This window comes from Cupressus sempervirens, chromosome 8 (genome assembly GCF_028749045.1).
Source record: "Cupressus sempervirens isolate cs-2001-9-10 chromosome 8, ASM2874904v1, whole genome shotgun sequence".
Classification (NCBI taxonomy): domain Eukaryota; kingdom Viridiplantae; phylum Streptophyta; class Pinopsida; order Cupressales; family Cupressaceae; genus Cupressus; species Cupressus sempervirens.
Window position 1 is genome coordinate 226623129 of NC_143125.1, and position 19993 is coordinate 226643121.

The following is a 19993-nucleotide window of genomic DNA, read 5'->3' on the forward strand; positions in this document are numbered from 1 at the left end:
TTTTTTTGAATTTTTGAATTTTTAATTTTTTTTTGTATTTTTAGAATATATAATTTTTTTTTGGAGATACATCAAAGTGCTTATTACTAAGATTATTTTTTCAAGACATTTTTCAATTTTTAGAATTTTCACAATATATCATTTTTTTGAATTTTTGAAATATATCATTTTGTTGGATTTTTTCAAGATCAATAAATATGTACAAATAATATATAATACCCCTAGACAGAACAAGGACCAAACTCTCAAGAAATATCACATTGTGTAGTCCCAATGTTTAGCAAGTTGGAGGACAAGAGTGATTAGCAAGCTGGTGGAAGAAATGGAAGATAAGAGAATGAAGGAGAATAAAGGGAAGAAATCCTGAAGGGAAAACTCCTCAACAATACCCAAGCTAGGGAAAAATTGTCATGTAATTACAAAAACATAATGTAAAAATGGGAAAGATGCAATCTAAAGGAGTAGACATGTTAAGAGGCTTCATAGCATCGTATTTTATTCTTTTTTATTACATCAAGACCAAAGGGATAAATGGAAAAATGATAGCGAAAGACTAGAATGAATGGAGGAAAATAGATATGAAGGCTAAAAATGAAAGGAATGGAAACAAGATCATCATAAGACAGCACACAAGATAGCCAAATGTTTGTGTATAGGTCAACATTATCAATATCAAAGAGAGAAGATAGAATAGATGAAAGATGTAGAAGAACTACGCATGATGTCTGATTGTTAGGTTTTCATCATGGTACTTATCCAAGGCACCACAAGGGAGTGGTTTTCACCATAGGATGAATTTATTTCTCTTTACTTTTGCTACCAAGGTACTTGATTACCAGGTTTTCACCAAGGCACATTTTCAAAATTTTTATTTTTTTCTTTCTTTTTTTTTTTTTCAAGATTTTTCAAAATTTTCAAATTTTTTTGGAAGAAGTCAAGCTTTTTAGATAATTCTCCTTGAAAGTTTAAGCCATGACATGCGAAGGAGTTGAAATGATATGCTCAAAGATGCTGATAAGGAAAAAAAGATGGAAGACAAAAATGGAGGATATAGCTTTATGCAAAGTGAGTGAGATTGGAAAATGGAAATGAAGGCAAGGTCAATGTCAACACACACCTTGAAGGGTGGTGAGAGGATGGAGAAAATGTGAATGAAGGAATACGTGAAGGAATATGGTGAGTGGATAGAAGAGGTTGTAGTTTAGGTGCATGGAATGGAAGAATGCTTTTGGAAGAAGATGAAGTGGAATTCTTTAGAAGCTTGAATGTCAACATCAATTGTTGTTCAACATTAGATTCTCTCAAGAGAGACTTTGGAATCCATATAGCTATAGGCCTCTTTTCATTTCTTTTTGATGATTTAGAGATAATATCTTCAATGATGGATTTTGGAACCCATACTTGCCTTGCAATTTTTTTTCTTAGATATCTCTTTTGACTTTATGCTCCCATGTCGATTAGAGGAGACATGGTGGTATTCTTTTTTATATGAATTCTTGAATTGCTTCTTTTTCTTCTATTGATCATTCAGGTTACTTCCAAAAGACTTGGGACTTGTGGAAGAAGGATGATATGACTGGTTTAGGTGAGTGGGTGGATGAAAAGGATTCAAGGATATGCATCTACGTTGATCTTGAGGAAAGATAGGAGAGAGAGGGACATAAGGACCCAAGATGGATGATGAATTAGGAGAGTTGGGAGGGGCAAGTGAAGGGACATGAGGACCCAAGATTGAAGGAAGACGTGAAGCATTTAGTACTGGTGAGGGAGGTCCAAGAATGGATGTGGAAGATGCAAAAGGGTAATCAATAAGTTCATCAACATCTATATGACAATCAAAGACATCAACATGTTTAGAGTGAACATTAGGATTTTCAATAGGATCATGAACATCTTGAATAGGAGCAACTTCTTTGATAGGAGTACTTGAAGCTTGAGAAGACTTAGGAAGAGCAGAAAGTGGAAGGGAGCATGGAGTGGTAGAACAAAACGATGGAAGACTTTGATCTTGACAAAGATCTTTAAATAGCATAAGTGTAGAGTTTTTCTCTTGAATTTTAATAGGCTCAACATTGGAAGTAGAAACACTATTTTTAATAACCTTGATGGAAGTATTATCTTTGGAAGGTGCAACTAGAATAAGGTCATTATGATTGTCAATAAGCTTAGCAGTGTAAGTAGTAGCTTGTTCTTGCTTAGGAGAAGACTTAAGACATGGTGGAATGAATAAGGAAGGGCACAGAGGATTAAAAAAAAACCATAAAATAGACCAGAGACATCGTGAAAATAATTGAATGACATGGAGGGTTCTTGATCTTGATCTTTCTTTATATTCTTTTCTTTATCATTTTTAGAGTCCTCTCGGCATGAAGCCACTTCTAAGGAGAAGGAAGCATGTTGGAATTGTATGGAAGACTTTGGAATAGATGGTGAAGGACTAGCTGAAGTAGGCATTATAGTGCATGAAGGCTTTGGCTCTTTAGGTTTAGCATTGTCAAAAGTATCTTCAGCCAAGTGAAGGTTAGCTTGAGTTTCTTTAAGAGGTAGCCTTTGAGGATAACTATAGGGAACTACATGAAAATAATTAGGATCTTTTTTGGATGAAGGATTGGTAGAAGATTTGAGAAACTCATAATCTTTAAGGGATGTATGGATAGTGGAGGAAGTAGAAGATGGAAAGGGAGCATCAAAAGACAAAGGTTCAATATTAACATGATCTTGCTAAAGAGTGTAATCTTTATTTTCAGCATGATAGTTCTTAGAAGAGGAACTCTTATGCCATTGATGTTCTATTTCAGCACAAAAAAATGCTCTCTCTTCCTCCAAAAATGCAGATTTATCATTTAGGTATTGTTTACAAAATTTATCAAGATTGTTTTTAAAATTTGAGTCATATGGATTACCATCAATATCTATTTGTGACTCATCCCCTTTAAGCACAAGCATAGGACTAGGAGAACTTTTAGGACTCGTAGGACTATAATAGCCATCGTCATCATAATCATTGTTACTATAGGCATTATAGATATGCATATCATAGGACTTTTCATGTTGTTCATTATGGTATGTCTCAATAAGAGGAATAAGACTCTTGGTAGAAGTAGATGAAGAATGATATTGTGAAGAAGAGGTAGGTGAAGACTTACATGAATGATATTTAGAAGAATCATGGTAAGACTTGGAATATGAAGAATGTGAATGATATTTAGAAGAATCATGATAAGACTTAGAAGTTGAAGAATGTGAATGATATTTAAAAGAATCATGATAAGACTTACAAGATGAAGAATGTGAATGATATCTAGAAGAATCACGATGAGACTTGGAAGATAAGTAATATTTGGAAGAGGTATATTGTGATCTGATCTTGCATATGATCCTAACAAGAACTTATAATTTCTTCCCTTTTTCAATAATTTTTGTCACAAGGTTAGCATCCATATATCTATTGTAGTAACAACAATTTTCAAATTCAAGAAGAAGGTCGAGTTCATTTGAGCTCAAATGAGTATCCCTAACAAGATATTCAAGATCCATGGTTCAATAAGAAGAAGAATCAAGAATGAAAGAAGAGAAAGGATGAATAGAAGAAGGTAGACTATATGATAATAGGAGGAAAAGAATCAACAAGACATGAAGAAGAGGAAGAATGGAAATAAGAGATTAGAAAGACATGGAAGATGAAAAAGAAAGAAGACCAAGAGTCATTTTATGAAATTTGATACCATTTGAGTTCATTTGAATGTTGAGCAACATGTAATAGCACTTGTAACCAACATGAAAAAAAAGGTACTAATTAATAGGATAACCTTGAGAAATGTTGGTACCAAACTAGGATAGAAAAAACACTCACTTGTCCAAGAAAGAGATGATAAGATAAAATATTACAATAGACATAAACCAACATTGCCACAGAGGTGCCCACAACTTTGGGTGAATAACCTAGCACATATGGACTAGGAGGATGATTTAGCCAAATTTTAATTAATTAAAATTGAATTTTGATGAAAGTGGATGGACAAGAGATTACTAAGACTCTCCAAGCGTAATATCAAAGAATCCAAGGTATATCTTTCTCAACAAGGACAGACTCTAACTCACCAACTCCAAACAAGGTCTCTTGTGAAATCAATGATTACTAATTCAAGAGGTCAAAGGACCATAAACCGAGGTACAAATAAGCTTCTAACAATGGAGTAAATAGCCTAACTTGAACTGGATCAACCTAAGGCAATTGGAAATAATAGGACAATAAAGCAATTTGATCGTAAAGTCTTGACTTAGGAACTCAAATTTTGTTCATTTTAAATATCCAACTGGATGTATTGATAGATTTTTAATCATGAACCAGGCACGCAAGACAACAATTATGAATTTCAAGCAAATGTCTTCAAACAATGAGCAAGGGATAAAAAAACCTTGCATATGAACAAGAATAGTGTCATGGTATCAATCTAATCCCTAGAACTACTACCATGTATATTCTCAAAATATTTTCCAATCACACACATAGTCTTAGAAAAGAAAATTTGGCAGCACTATGGTTCTTAGTAATGTTCAACTCTGTAACTTTTGCAATCTAGAGTGGGTGAAATCCAATCCTGACACACTAGGGTTTTGACATATTCCAAGAATTTAATCAATCAGAGATACTAAGGAGATCTGACAGCCCAACAAAAGACTAAACCCGTGAGGATTTCTCCCATAAGGACATTTATATACTGGTTGCTACTACCATGTCAAAAATGGCTATTACTGCTTGAGGTACCATCCATGTGATTCACCCAATAAAGAGAATGTCCACTATGGTTTAACCCTCTCTAATCAAGGAAGACTCACAAAGTTGTACCACATGAAGATTTGGTTTGGATTCAAGGCTTCCAAGTTTTTGATGTGCCCAAAAGGGAACAGAGCATACTCCTCTAGCCTCTTCACCTTACCCAAACATAGCAAATAAGATTATTTGACACACTAATTTGAAATCACCTCACCAAATTTTTGGAAAATCCAACAAAAAACACCACCAATCTCAAAAGAGAAAGTACTAATAGATGTCAAGGACAAATTTAAGTAGAATAGCGAGATAATAACAAATATCCTTCCCTATGTAGAAGGGGATCTGTCGCCAAGAGGAGTTTCAAATGTAAAGCAAGTGAATGAAGCTAAATCTCTCAAGATCTCCCAAATAATTCTTAGAGGGCCTAATTACTATGTGAAACACAGATGCATGAAAGCAAATCTAGATCCAATTTTAGACCATCAAATGAAGTGTGAATCTATGAAAGCGTGTAAAATCACTCAAGCCAAACACATGAGAGAGTTCATTTTACTTCCAAATCCAAATGTTATACAGATCCAAAAAAATACTTGGTAATCCTTGCAACATGTCTTTTCTCTCTTGTACCTTTCATTTATGCTTGAACGCTTGCTCACAACGAACGAAGCAACAAGCAAAACAAGCAAACACAAAATATGCAATATATATCCAACTTATGCAAAACTATGGTTATATCTGAAAAATATAATTTTTAAGAGTGATAATAATCAACAAATAACCCAAATGAAAGCTCACATCATGCATTGATCCATTGTAAAAATTGAATGCAAGCTATTCATTAAATGCCCTTTTTTTTTATTGATTTTTGACCTAGTCATCAAGATTGGACATATATGATATGAATTCAAATCCAAAACCCTAAATGCAGAAAAGTGACCCCTATAAAAAATGAGAGAGTTTTTCAAAAATGTCAGAATTTTGAAAATATATTTTCATTTGTGCCCTAGGGAGCCATTTTGTCAAAATAGACTAGTTTTTGCAAATCAAATTATTAAGTCCTAATATGATCTCTAAAATCAAAACACAAAGAACCAACTCTATTTAGAATTCAAAGAAATTTCCAAAAAGTACACTTTCCAAAAAAAAATTGCTAATTTTCTCTTTAAAACAATTTTTCATTAAAAATAAAGAAAAAATTATAAAAAATTGAAAATATTTCAGAAAAATCTGACAATTGGACTGAAGCTTTTCTGATATTTTTCCACCTTGTACAATTTTTTTTAGGTCAAAATACCTAGCCATTTGGGAGATATGATCAAATCTTTCAGATCTAGGGTTTTTTGTCTCCAAACAAATTTGCACAAGGGGGTTAACTCCAAAAATATCCAAAACCAATAAGTAAAGGTGGGTTACCCCATAGTGGGTGCCAAAAATGTATGCCTAAAATGTGAACACACCTCTATGAGTCATTATATCCAAGATTGTTTGAAAATGAGGTCTTGAATGGCGGCTCATAGCTCTCCATTTATGGAGTGCAAGGGTTTGTAATGGAGGTCCTCAATTTGACCTAGTTTGTTCCCATGTAAGTATACTATGAAACAAGAGATTCAAAGATTTAAAATATGCGTGCAAATGAAAATTCAAACTAATCTATATGATAACAATGCAAGAAAGGAAATGTAATAACAATGCAATACTAATCTATGGAAAAAAATATGGATCTAAGCTAATATGAAAATGCAAAGATGAAACCTCATGATGGAAGCCATGGATGCATGAGAGAAGAAGACAAGAAGATAGAAGTTCTCCACAAAAAGCTTTAATATTCAAACTTCTTCAAAAATTGCTCTCCAAAACTGCAACATAACAATAGCATAATAATGGATCTTAAAAATGAGGAGAGGGCTCTCCCTTATAAAGAAAAAGGTGGAGGTGGGAAGCTTCTCACAACCAATACGGGATAATAGAGTTTGATCCATGTGAGACAACATTCTACCAATGAAAAAAGAGGAGAAGAATTAAATGAGGAAAGGAAAAAGGGACTTATTTAATTTTTATTTATTTCATTTCCTTTTTCATGTGAGATTTATTTAATTAAAAGGGAGCATGTTCTTTTAATTAAATAGGAAATATTTAATTAGATTAAAAGAGGGGTTTTTCTCTTAATTAATTAAATGTGGATGAATTATTTAATTAAAAAAGAGATTTTCTTTTAATTAAATGGGGACTTATTTTATTTAATTAAAAGAGAGGTTTTCTTTTAATTAAATAAGACTTAGAATAAAATGATCAACCTTAGAAATGAAATAATCAAATTTGATCAAGGAAATTATTTAATAACAATATTGCAAACTATTGATTTAGGGAATTTGATAATTTGATAAATTGAATAATGGGGGCCCATAGTCTAGGCGACCATTTTAGGGTGCATACAATTGTTTGTATTGTGCCTTATCCTCTTTTCCCTATCCTATCAATTGGACCAATGACTGTCAGACCTTGTAGACTAGGTCACAAGCCTTAGATCCAAATATCAAATCTCAGATCTTAAATAAAACTTCGGCAATGAAGTTTTCTTCAACTTCGCTCTGCTCTGCTTAACTTTGCAATTACTTAGTGTTTGTTTCTTTTCTCTTCTTTTTTGCTCTTCATACTTCTTGCAATCATTCATACATAACAAAGGAAAATGTCCTTTCTTTATACCCAATCTTTAAAACAATTCCTTTGAGTCAGCTATTACATCTTCTCAATTAATTATTATAGGACCTCATTAAGAACATGTTTTACCTAGCGATAACATCAATTTTTGCCTAAAAACTTGAATAACTTTCCGTACGTGTAATATTATGACAAGTGAGCTTAGCCACATCATCTCCAACATGTCTTCTACATGCCTTTAATCTTGCTTCTTAGAATAACAACTCTACTAAGAGATATAACAAGTTTACCAAAACATGCTTCTGTAAACTCTATCTTAGAATAGTCTTCACCAAAACTTGCATAAATTCTTTTAGACTTAATATCTTTTTCTCCCAAGGTTAGCTACATACACTAGACACTTACTAGTATCTCCCTTTAACTTGGTAGTAAAAATATTCAACGATTTGTCTGTACCAACTTGATCTTTACCACAAATGCCACAAAAAACTAATATTAGGATTAAACCATAGACATAAATAATAATTACATGCAAATATAACCAATATTAGAAAATAATAGATAACACAAAAACGAACACAAGACACCAAGATTTAACATGGTTCACCCAAACCCTGGGCTACGTCCACCAAATAGCAAGTCTAATATTTTTATGATCCAGTGATTACAACTTGATTACAATCTGTAATCCCTTACAGCTTAATACTATTGCAAGAACCAATTTTTGCATCACCTTATGAAACAATCCCTAACCCTAAGCCCTTTTATACAAGTATTTTTACTGCTTCAGGGTTATAATTAATAATTACATGTCAGCCCAAAATCTCGATAAAATAGGGCCCAAATTTTATTTTTTTGGGTCAATGCCCCGAGCCCTAAAGAATTTGTGAAGTATGTACAGTACTTTCCTGATTAGTCATCATAAACTAACAACTGCTATGTTGACATCAATGACAAAAAATCATGAATGTAACATATAATAATGATAATGATCTAATCATGTTTCTACAATAATCCCCCATAGGAGTATCATTGACATTTATGCTTCTAATAGATACTTAAGAAAAACATTAATATTAGATATAGGAGATATATCCATGTTATTAGGTAACTCAACTTCATAAGCATTACCCTATCAAACTTCCTCAAAACCCTACAAGGACCAAACTTCTTTATTTTTAGCTTATTGTATGTTCCTATAGGAAATCTACCTTTCTTCACATGAAACATCACCTCATCACCAACTTTGAAAACATGATGCTTCCTGGACTTATCAACGTTCTTCTTAGACTTGTAATTACTTTGTTCCAACCTCAACTTCACTTCCTCATGCAAAGACTTCATAAAATTAGAAAATACTTGCTCTTCACCACTTCTCTTCTCATCACCAACAACATCCCTCAAATATGATATACTTTTAGGCTACATTCGAGTAACAATCTCAAAAGGTGTTTTCCCTATACTCCTATTCACAAAATTATTATATGCAAACTCATCTTGTGCCAATACCATATCCAAATTACTCAGCTTATCTCCAATTAAACATCCCAAAAAATTGCCTAACCTTTTATTCACAACCTATATCTGTCCAATTTCATAATTTAACTTATCTCATCTTGAATTCCAAATCTCAATCCATTTAGGCATCTTGCAACTTTCTCAACCTCATCATCGACATGTCTAGATCTAATGTCCAATCTATAGAATTCTTCAGTGTACTCCATAATCATGTCCTTTTATCTCAAATTATTCATCTTTATCAACAAGCTAACTTGCTAATTAGTAGGAAGGAACTTCTTCTTCACTTTTTTCATCATTTTCAACCAAGTCATGATATTTTCATTTCCTCTTCTTTGTCTATCAGTTTGGAAATTCTCCCACCATAGTGAGGCATGACCTTTCAACCTAGTGACTGTAATTTTCACCTTTCTATTATCAAGGGTGCCTTTGAACTCAAAGAACTTCTACATATCAAAGATTCAATCTAACACAATAGTGGTGTCCAATTTTCCATCATAAGGAAAAACTTCCACAATAGGCTTTGAATGTTCCCTAGACAATACTCTCAACAATCTTTCGTCATCTTGATCTTCCTAAGGTTCTAGATTAGGGTTTGGTGCCATTACTTCATCATCACTCACATCATCCAGATGCACTCCTCTCCTCTAAGTTTTCTATAGCATCTAATTTGGCTGCAATTTGTTTGAACATGCCTATAATAGTAGCATCAATTTTTTCTCTACCTCGAACCATTTTGACAAGTAGGTTCCTACAAGATCATAACCCTCTGCAAGTTATAGGTCTAGTCTGCAAATCTACCATCCTACAACCAAATCCAACTTAGTGTTCTACATGATTTGTAGTGCCTCTCGTGTTTGCAATCTATACCTTGTCATAGTTTTTTCTAAGAGATACTTATTACTCATGTTATTTTTACATTTGAGATGACTTGAGGGTAAGATGTTATACCTTGATTTCCAGTATCATAGATGTTAGAATACTATGATGTTCAGTTGATCATATCTACATGATGATGCCTTTTTTGAGATGACAATATATTTTATGATGATATTTGGTTATCCAGTATTTGGACATATTCTGTGATTATGTTTATATGTTGGACTTAATGCTATGGTTATTTACTTCATTCTTACTTTGTGATGCTTTATATGAATGTGAGTGATGTAAATAGATTATTTTAGTATAATTAAATAAATGGTTAAATTAGGTTATTTAATGCATTTATTACTTCGGTTATGTTATTATATGAAATTGCACTTGATTGTGTGTTTTAGTGTGCAGGATTTATATCCTTAGTAGTGGTACATGGAGTTAGTGATTTAGTTGTTCATATTTTACCAATGTCGTCCTATATGGTTGACATATCATAATTAATTGTTTAAATTAAACCTTTCAGTGATTTATTAAATCTAGACTCATTTGCATTATGTGATTAGACCCGTGAGCCTGTCTTTGCACTTAGAGGTTCACATTTATCACGAAAGTTATTAGGAAATTCTATGATTTTGGCTTAAGGGGTTTTTGGGCTTTATTTTAAATTAATTGTAAGTCTCAATAGCTTTGTTGTAATGAAATTGCTATTATTTGGAATAAATTATTTTTGTTTGGGTTGAATAAGGATTTAATTGGGTAAAATAGTTATTTTTCCTAATTGTTTATTCACTCAAAAAGTGAATTAGTACCGGCATGGGATCTTCGCGAGATTGATCTCGTTGGATGCAGCTCGGGGAGACTTTGGATTGCTACAACTTTTGGCAGCTTTTGCAAGATATTTATGTTATTGTGTTGATTCCTACTTTTTCCCTTTTGGATGTCAAGTAGGGCTCTCCCATTTTTATGTTTCAGCTCCATTTCTAATTCCATTTCTAGGAGCTATATGTTAGGAGGTTGAAAACTAGTGTTCTCCTCCATTTCTGATTGCTAGTTTTTCTCGATGGGCCAGGTATGAATATTTCCCTAATTTTTGGGAAGAGGGTTTGGGGTTTCGCATAGTTATGTTGGTTATTTTTGCATACAGTGTTCAAACCCAAATTTTATTGGATTTTCATGGATTTTGTGCCCTACGAACAAATGAGTTTTAATTTCAAAGTTTTCGAGTTTTGAGGTTTTCACCTCAATTTGTGTGCCACCCAATTTTTTCAGCTTTTTCTTTGCATGATGTTGGTCGTGGACTTGGATTATCCATAGGATGTCAGTCAGATCACTATTGCACTTTATGTTGCATTAGCATGCGTTTCACATCCATACTCCTGAGCTTGTATTGGGTTGAGCATTATTCTTCTTATGTTCTCATCTAACCCTTATTCTATGATCTTCGTGATGGTAGTGCACCACTCACAAGCGCGTGCACATGCATTTTTCGGGTGACTTGCGAGGCTTGAACTCCCAGTTGTATTTTAGTGGAGTTATGTTCATTAGGGTTGGGTTGAGAATATGCATGCCTATGGGCACTCATTATGTGATGAGCATGGGTATGCAGGGTAGCATGGAGAGGCTTATCTCACAACCTTGGTGGCTATTTCCTAGAGGGTTGGCATGAAGAAGTTCTAAACAAGTAATAACTAAATAAATTAACTGGGTAATAAATTAAAGATAATAAAATATTATGTGAGCACCTGGTTAAGTCCAAAGATATAGGATGTGAACCTCCCCAAGGGAGTTGATGCTTTCAAGATGTGCACCTCCCATTTGGGAGTTGATGCTACCAATACTAGCTTGGGCTACCCGATGCCAAGTGACTTACCCTCTGATGAGTTCCTATATAGTTGACCAATAGAGTGTCTAATGAGGACCTGATCCACTTACATAGTCTCATGATCTTGGTTGTAGTCCTCTTTACTATCTAACATGAGTGATAGCCATGGATGTTGCTTTATGTGTGTTTGTGGTTGGATCTTTACCTCCATCAACATGGCAGGAGTGGACCTATGTGTTTCATGTGGTTGGGAGGCATAAATACCTATACCACTATTGGGGACTAGTGTACAAAGATGATATATTTCCAATTGCAACTGATGCTTGATGTTCACTTGGTATTTTCAAGATTCTAGAGTATGCTTCCTTGTGATTTATGCTTTCATTGAAATGCTTAGATATCATGTTTAGATGACGTTAATTTATTTTATGTATTCCTTAATTATGATGTTTAGCATATGATTAGATGATGTGATTCACTTAGTAGGAGTATCTATTGCTTTGTTGCTTTATCATGTTAGATTTCCTTATTCTTATGATGTTATTACATTGTAGTAGTGATGCCCTCATAAAACAACTCTGACTATTCAGTTGGTAGTTTAAGATGTTATGCGCGGGGGATGGCCAGGACCTTCAAGGTCTCATGATGCTATTACGATTGGGAGGAACTGTGCAAGAGTTTTATTATTTTTGTACATTGTGATGTTGTTTTCAACATATTTTCATATATTGCTATGGTTTATATGGTTAGTTTAAATTTTTTTCTTGGTACTGTTGTGTTTGAGTGTCCAAGCCTCGATTTGTGGATTTGGTACTCCCTAGTGTGGAGGAATTGTTGTTCCTACTTTTTCGTCCTTCATTTTCCCTTTTTTTTTGTCATACTTCCTCGTGTCAGAGAAGTGTTTCCTCATGCGAGAATGCATTCTCTTATGCAAGAATGTATTCTCTTTTGAAAAGAGCGATGGAAGCTCGTGCGAGATTGTATTCTCTCATGTGAGGCATGACACTTCCTCATGCAGATTTGAGCATTCTCTCACACGGGCCTTGGCAACAGAGCAGAGGTAATTACTGGATAAATTAAGTATTTCCTCACGTGAGAGGTTAGTTTCTCATGCAACATGGCACATTTTCTCATGTGGAGAGGTACTTCCTCGCATGAGACTGTAGGTTGCATTTCCTTGTATAGAAAAAATGATATCTCTGATGTTTTCCAGGGAATGCATATTGGCAATTTGAGTACCCTTTAGGTTTTCAAGTATTCCTAGGCTTTGAAAGGTCACATATTTTAGATTCTATTGTTTTCTCTTTTCTCATTTTCTATTTGGGCATGATAGTTGTTAGTGATGCTTGGAGATTCTTTGGTTGCCTAGATTGATTAGCTTAGTCTTCCGTTGTGATCTTATGATTGATTACATGATGTTGTCACTTATTCCATAATTGTAAAAAAAATCTTGGATTTTATTTCTCCTTGTTCCAAGGATCTCTGGGTGGGGCATTACATGATCCAATATCCTCGAGGATGAACCTAAAAATCTGATACCACTTGACACAAGAGGGGAGAAAAGCTAGGGCTCAAGGCACACCTAATAACTATCCGACCACCTCATTGAGTAAACACAATAGAAAAAAATACACAGTAAGCAACACCAAGGATCACTTAATGCATGAAGGAACACTCAACCAACACTAAACAACTTGACACATACATAAATGCTTGACCAACACTAGACAAGTCAAAACATATAGGAACTCGACAACCATTAGAACTCAACATTAACTGGCAAAATGAACAAAGATGAGTAGGATAGCAAGGAAACCCATGATGCTATTGCATCATAGTTAGTCTTTCTTACCTAATTCACCTCCAAAAGGAGTCATAATCTTTGTGCAAAGAGGGGGACTAATCTCTCATGAAGAAAACACTCACCATATGTATTCACCTGGACATTTGAAGGCATAATATGCGATTGTAACTCATTGTGAGGTAACCTTTGAAAAAACTCTATTGAGCCCTTGGAAATCCCAAAAAAATGAGTACCCTTTAGAGGGTGACATGACTGTGTGAGCGAAATAAATACATCAAGCTGTGAGAAGAGGTTTTAACTTCTCTACCATTTTTTGTTATAGGGATAAAGCAAGTTTTTATTTCAAATGGTGAATCCCCTACACACATGAATCTTGACAGTGGCTTTTTCCTTTTCAAGACTATTTTTGACTACTATAAACATCGTGTTTTCAAGCTTGAAGTCATTTGACTACTGTCATTTTTCTATCCCCAATAGTCAACTTCATACTTGATTGAATCCACCTACTTTTTGATGTCTGTGCCTAACTTTTGACAGCTACACCTAGATTTTTGTGTCTGTAAGTATTTTTGTCTATACCTATAGTTTTTCATCTCCGATTGAAAACAATAAGCTTAAAAGTTTTTCAAGATTTTGGTATTGTGCTCATTTTTTAGATTCTAAAATCTCATGTCTTTGTGAAACTTTTTCAATGTCCAAAATTAGGATTTTGTCTTCCCATATATGAATATATCAAACATAAGAAGGTGAAACTATCATTTTCCTTAGCTTACAAGGAAAAGAAAATTGTTGAGCACAAAGGAAAAAACCATCGATATGTAATCAAAGACATTGTAATTAAGACCTCTAGACAAGAACACCATGACAAATTATTTTACAATGGTAAACTTCAAGCATGGTTTATGAGTGCCAATTTTAAATAAAGATTTGTCCATCCTAAGTGATTTAATTAAATATAAGGGAAATCTTTCAATATTGACTAAATCATTCAAAAATCAAATATTTCCTTTTTAAACATCATTCAACCTCCTTGTCTTACATCAAATTCAAGAAAAACCTTTCTTTTTCTAGGAGCATCTGTCATTTGAACTTTAGTCCATTATTAACCTTATCTTGGTTGTTTCATTTCCAATTAGAATCAAGATCATCAAACAATATTTCACCTTCATCAAGATTCAATCAAATCTTTAAGTAGAAATAGATTTCCAATAGTGTGATATTAGACCTTCATCCTTGGAAAGCATTTTCCATAGTTGCACTCTCACTTGGCACCTTTTTTCTATCTTCAAGTATTGAGTCCTCTATTTGGTGTCCTATTATCACTTGGGATCATTTGTCCATCTCCAATTAGAAGAAATATACTACCACCATATTTTTTTGTAGATCCATAAGGTCTTTCGTTACACCATGATTATCTCAAAGCTTCATAAATCATAAAATCTAAATCATCTTTCCAAGTCTCAAAAATAGTCAATCAAATCAAATTATCATGTAATCAATTCTTGAGGTGTTTTGCCTCTTATTTCCTAAGTTCAATTTCTCTTCATATCCATCCCCTTCTTCTATAGCCTTCATCCATTTCTTGTTCACACTTGTATGGTTTCATCATGATCTTGTAAATCAATTTCTCACAACATGTCTCTACCAAAATAAAATAGGAGATTTGAGGATCCCTTTGCAAATAAAACTTTCAACATGAGTGTTAAATCCCCATATCCAAATGAGCCTTACCAAGAGGAAGATCCTAACAAATTCCAATATTACAATAATAGAGTAGTATAACTCCTTTCAAGTCCATACAACTTAGAAACGATGGAAAAATCAATAAGATCCAACAACATGAAGATCTTCCTAAGTCTCATTAATGATGGTGTTATTGTTACCACAAAATTTAAGGAGACCACTTTGTTTAAAAAAATCAACAAAGATGGGGCTCCTATAATACAATCTCCCACTGAAAATCAAACATCACAAAAAGGAAAACCAACCATGGAGACATCTTCTACATCTGTATCAACTTAAAAAATTCCTACATTTTCGTCAAGTAAAAAATATATCCAAAAAATCATTAGTGTCTTGCATAGTACAAAGATACATGCAATCACCATACTGACTACCTTGATAGGACTAGTTATAGGTTGCTATAATATTGGGTGTATACCTGTTTAACCACTAGTGGTTACAAAAAACTCTTTCTTCAACAACTTCTTTCATTTCTACAAAAAAATTCAAATATGTTGAAGACCTCCATCCCAAATTCCACATCATCATATTAATACATTAGTCAAGGTTTAGGTCCACCACCTCTGCCTCCACCTCATTTTCCCAAACCAACACACAATCAATAAAACTTTGGAGTAGGTTATGATCAAAATCACCTAACAATGCAAAATGGTCCCAATTTGGTACAACATATGAATGTTCCAAGGAACTATTTATAAAGAATAAACAATAACAAGGGGAAGAAGTAGTTCTCTTTTGAAAATATTTTCCCTTTCCCTTTTGACAAATCAATTAACACGATCCCATTTTCAACAACATTTGAGATTCCTAAATTTGACAAATATTTGGGTGACAAGTTCCTTGTTACACATCTCAAAGAATTTTTCATCTTACGTCAAGAAGTCACATATAATGAAGACTACCTAAAGAAAATTTTCACAAAGAGCCTTGTTATCCAAACCCTTGAGTGCTTGATGAACCTTCTATGAGGGTTTGTTACATATTTAAATGACTTGATTGGAAAATTCATTTCTCAACTCATACAAAATTGAATGTCACACTTTCTTGAGTGACTTATACAACATGAAAAAATAAAATGTTGAGACCTTCAATCATTTCCTACAAAGGTGACATGACCTTCCTAATCACATGCTTTGGAATATTGAGCATTCTCACATTGTAGATATTTTTATCAAAAATATGATCCCCAATATGTCATTTAGATGAAAATAGTGTACCCTCAAGATTTCAAAACCTTGGTGAAGAAAGGAAAGAACAATGAGGATGGAATCTTGCAAAAGAGTACCATTAAACACTTTAGTTCTTCATCATCAAATTGTTAGACTAATTGCCAAAATTACCCTTTAGGATTCATGAAATGACTTAACCACCTCATGTTTTCTATAAGTATAGTGGTTGTATTAGGCATTGACATGTTGATTTTTTGGTGCAACGACAACCCTAGCTTTTAAAAAGTGCTATCAAAGCTTGGTCATGGGTTTGAATCTCCTTGGGTAACTATGAAGGGGGGATTCTTGGACTAACCATAAATGTTTCCCTTTGATATTTTTGACATGGATTAACCATTTCCTGTGTTCTATAGGTCTAATGGTAATATTGGGCATTGATGGGTCAATATTTTGATATAGCAACATCTCTAGCCTATAACACAAACACCATCATAAACAATAATGAAAAGCTTAAATTCTAGTCCATGAACAAAGGTATTACTAATGATAATGTCATTGATTTGAAACATGTAGAATATCTCCAAGGTAGCAACAATAATAATTGAAACCAAAACCAAAAAATTAGAACCACAATAATAATCAAAATCAAAACTGTAATCAAAACAATAACCAAAACAAAACTCAACAATAGTTGAGAAATAAGATGTAGTTCTTCCCTCAAAAAAATAAAAATAATGGGAACAATACCTTCAATGACAATAATGATAAAAAGTGACAATTTGTTGCTGTACAATAACTCTTGGACGTAATTTTAAAAAAGATAATAGAATAAAGTTTGATGGCCTTTCCCAACCCAAGACCCTTTGATGAGAATCAACCTAAACCGCAATGGTATAGGGAGAATGAATTTTGTGATAAATATATCTTAAATATATGATCATAAACTCAAAAGTATAACTCTATCATCCCAAAAGATAAATGGTGAAACATGTAGAACATTTTGCTAGAATTTGAGAAAAACACAACACTATATATTGCTATGCAAATATAATATTATCCAATGTCAAATCTATCATAAAAAACATGAAACAAAAACTTCATACTGAGTTAAAAACCTTTCTAAATAACCTTACCAAAACTATCTTGTTCTTGGAAAAATAATATTAAACATATATTGATTAGGTAATATATCACTCATCGAGTAACACCAAGTCCTACAATGATCAGATAATACATAAAATGATGTCTACTATATGCTCTTATTTGAAACATCTAAGTCTCTGATCCTCGCTATTAGTAATGATCTATTTGATTGTATACTTCTCTTGTTACTAGACTTTGTCATTTTTTTGAACAACTTTAGTAATCATACAAAACTGAAAGGAGGCCAAGAGTGATGGATGTAATTTCTATTGATGAAAATATAAGATGCATTAACCAGTAACTCTTTCCAATAATTTAGCACTGGAAATTTGTGGATCAAGATTGCATTTGATGGTAACTCAAAGGGAAATCCAAGGTCTAGTGATTCTCAATCTATTGCATGTGATCAAATGGAATCATCCCCATGGAAGGATTCAAAGACCTTTAAGAGACCAAAAATATTCTTATAGAGCTTATAATGGATCTTCTTGGTCTAAAGCTATGACTATAACTAGATGTGAGGTGTCTATACCTTGAAGGAGACTCCATGATCACTATTATTGCCTCTATATAGAATTCAACACCAAACTAGAAGTTGGAAACTCTTAGCTAAAACCTATAAATGCAAACTCATTAGCAAGTTCTTTGAATTCAAATTGTAAAATATATACCACAAAGTGAATAATTTGGTTGATGAGTTGGACAAATAAATCATTGAGAGGGGACATCAAAATATCATTATTACATAAGGTGGAAAATGGAGATGAAAGAGAAAAAATTATTTCTTCACATTGGCAAATGTACTAAATGTGCATTGGCATTACAAGTATTAATATAATAAAACATAATGGGAAGTTTTTTGAGATATCAGGTATGGAATATATTTACTTAGATTACCCTACGGTAGAAATCGTTATTGTTGAGAAAAGGGAATAAACTTTATGCATGAAATTGAATAATGAATTATTAACCATTCAACTCCAATACAAATTCAAATGTATTTGAAATGACATGATCACACTATAGTGACATCATGACAAAGACATATGAGACTTTGGCTATGATTGGTTCAAAATAGATTTCCTAATGCTATTTATATTATTTGATAACCCTTAGACACTTGTGCATATTTTTAAAGGGACCTCTCATTCTTCGATAATGGATACTCTCATTAGGCTAGTTTCCATAAAAAATCAAATACCTTTTTTTGGGCGAGGTTTTGGACAAGCACCTCAAAGCCATCCTCAATTCCACTTAATATTTGGTCATTCATGTAATGGAGCTAATCTTTAGAAATGAATTCTTATAGGAATGTCAACACCACATTAACATTGATATCTTTATAATGTTTTTGGAAACAAATTTTGGAAATGTGGTGAGAAAAGGTAGAAGATAGGATTTTATGCCAAAAAGTATTCAATATCCTATGCATTGGTGAAATGAAATATGGTTGCGTAATCTTGAGGAGAATGTGATTCTTGTCCCACGAGACTACTATGTATTCCATAAACATGAGAAGAAGATGGAAAAACTACTTGTGTTGCTACACTAAGTTGGGGGAGTTTGAAGGAAGAAAATTATACATCTCTAGAAACATTGTGTGGTAGTCATGTTGAATGAGGATGGTGACTAGATAAATAATTATTTGAGAATTGATGACTTTGATAGTGATGACAGGGAGTTTGGATTCAACATTATTATAAAAGAGGAGAATATGGAGGAGACAAGGATAAGGAGCCAAGTCAAATTGTCAAGCTAGTGTCCATGAACATTCTAGACTTGAATGTGTGATCATAGAAAATTGCGGAAGAGAGGAAGACAAGGACATCACAAGGGTGTCTAATTATCTTTCCTCATTGTTTAGTTTGTCTGATAGGGTATAGTATATACACTAGTTTGTTCTAACCCCCAATTTAGAATTTTTTATATGATATTGTTTGAAGTTATTAGTTGGCACTAGCTTGGTAGAGGTGCCTTTGTTTTTTGAAAATGTGATTATGTGTATTTTTAGTCTTTTCTCTAGGTGGATGGGTATAATTTTATCTACGTAATGGGTGCCAAATTTTGACAATACAGTGTCATTAGGTGCATCCCTTAGGTTTTGGGTAGACAAGCAATATGTTATATACGATGCAATTTTTTTTCTATAAAATATTTAATAGAAAGGGTGTTTCTCCTTAGTAATTATTAACCTACAAAATAAAAAATATATTCTATGATAGCATATCATTAGCATTCAATAGTGATCATATACACATGCATCTTATCAAACTATTAATAATTAAGTCTAATTTTCTTTTACAAATTATTTATAAATTTGGAAATGTTTTTTACTTGAATGAAAATGTATAGAGACACCATTAGAATGTAGAAAATAAACATGATTAAAGTGCAAATTCTAAAGCTCGACAATCTACATTCTTTTATGAGACTTAACCAATAAGAATTGAATAACATTAAAACCTTTTAGAATAAAACTAAAC